Source organism: Charadrius vociferus, unplaced genomic scaffold (genome assembly GCF_000708025.1).
Source record: "Charadrius vociferus isolate BGI_N301 unplaced genomic scaffold, ASM70802v2 scaffold68, whole genome shotgun sequence".
NCBI classification, from domain to species: Eukaryota; Metazoa; Chordata; class Aves; order Charadriiformes; family Charadriidae; genus Charadrius; species Charadrius vociferus.
This window is the reverse complement of record NW_009649946.1, coordinates 3,131,221-3,133,497: the sequence shown is the minus strand read 5'-3', so window position 1 is coordinate 3,133,497 and position 2,277 is coordinate 3,131,221.

Below are 2,277 nucleotides of genomic sequence, written 5' to 3'. Positions count from 1 at the left end.
TTCAGCTTTTATTAATTCATCTGCAGTGCATTTGCTGGAGCTTTTAGGGTTTAATTGAGGTTAAGAGGTTGGAATCTGTGGTAAACAAAAGAATGGCATATGGGCAGTCTGAAATTGTGTATGTTTGAGTAAGAGCATTCCTTCTGGCCACTTGTTTTCATTGGACAGTTACTCTTGGCTCACAACTTTTTTAAAAAAAAGGTGTAAACATGCAATGCTAGCAAGTTAATGATTCATTATGTTTTATCACATCCTAACATACCTCTAAAGAAAAGAAGGCTGAGCTGGGCTTGTTTGACCTCCCCCTTCAGATTAAGGACACTGTTTCTTTAACCTTTTACCTGCTGTGGTGGGATAGACAAGCTCGTTTGTTTTAAAATGTAAAATGAATAACACCTTCTCCCTGTCCTTTCTTGCTTCCCTGCTCTCGGGATCCACAGTTGTTCTCTTAAAAATTCAAATAGACAAAGCAGGTGTGGGACCAGAGGAAAAGCTTTCCAGGAGCTTTGTTTTATAGAGGCAGTGGGGAAGTGGGATTCAGTTTCTTCAGTTATCCACAGAAAACTGCGCGCACATGTTTCCTTGGTCACTTCTTTGTCCTATTTTCAGTTCTGTTATGAGCCACGTGAATGTCTTTGCTGACTGTGGTCTCCCCTTGCAAGTGGGAACGCGTAGCGACCCGTGCTGCAGTTTGACAATTAAGACAAACCTCCTTATGTTGGAAAGCATGAGCTCATACTCCAAAGTCTTTATGCTGTTGATAAAGTTTATGGCGCATATGACATCAGCTGGCAGTAATACTGGTGACCTGTTGCCCTTGAGTCATTCTGTAGACATTTGTAATTTATATACAGCTGTTAGCGTGTAGCCTGGAGCCTAAGAGAGCTCATCAGCATAATTGTATTAATAAGAGAGGATAAATCAGATTTTTTTTCTCTTAATATTTCATGTAGTAGAAACTTTCACCTGTCCCAGGAGGTCAAAAGTGTCTTTCCTACTTGCTTATAATTTAGAGCAATCTTCTTTTTAAAACTCCTAGTTCTTGCTTAATGAACTTCTGATTTTGAAAAAAGTAATAATAATAGCCTTTAATAACCACCTATTTTCCTTAATACAATAAATGCAATTTTTTGTACTTCTGTCTCATAAGAGATGTTCTATGTAAAGAACTTATATCAAAAATGCTTTATTAAGGAGCCTTGATGTGCTGGCTCAGAGAAGGAGGTGCGTGGAACAGCTTTTGTACTTGCAGAAGGACACTTTAATCTTTTTCTTGTGTTTGATTTAAAAAAAACAAAAAACTATAGTATTTGAGTATGGAATTGAAGAGAGGGGTAAATCTAAGGGTTTTTTTTCTGTACTGTACTTTGTTTTCCCGTGATGGTTTGCTTTTCCCATCTCCCATGCAAGAGTGTGATTCTGTCATGTTTTTCTGCTGAAACGGGACAAACGTGATTTTAAATGCCAAATTTTTTTAAAACTTACACGTAATGCACGCATGTATGAGTCCACGTATGTGTATGTTGTGTGTTAGCATAACAGGAGCTGCTTCCTTGCTGCTTGTGATCCCTCGTCCTTGAATCCGTTTTGGAGGGTAAAGGCAAAGACCATGCATCCCTTGGCCGCCTGTCCCCCGCAGGCAGGCCGTGCGTTTGGCTGCCCTTGCTGGGGTGTGTGCCCGTCCCCGGGCTGTGGGGTCTTTGTGGGCAGGCATCAGCCAGCATCACCTCTGTTGCTGCGCCAGTGGTGGGTGTCTGGGTGTTGATGGCTGACGGGAGTTGTGCTGGGGTGATTTCGGGGCATCCAGGGTTTGCTCGCCCGTATCGAATCTTGTGCGGGTTGGAGCGGACCCCGTAACTAGTTGATATTCCACCAGTTTAGGTCTCTGGCGGCGTTCATCCCTAACCTACCCTCAAGGAGCCTCTCCCCTTCCTCCCAGATTTGTGAGGTGTCGTGGGATGCTTCCTTGCCCTGGAGAGTTTTGGAGCGGAGGGCTGTAAATAAAATGTCAAAAATTGCTGAGCAAACGGTGTCTAACCTAGCTATGATGTGAAGGTGATGTTGGCTACTGTGCTTTTTGGGCATAAATTGAATTTCTGTCTCTTATTTCTGTTATTATCATAACTTCAGCTTTAAGATGCTCGTGCAGCTCGGGCTCAGCCCTCGTGAAGAGGCTGGCTCATCTCGTAAAAAGTATGAAACAGCAGCTCAGCCTTGTGGGTTTGTGTGTTTTCACCTCCTCCTTTGAGCTGAGGTGTAGAGGATTTGGGTTCAGCA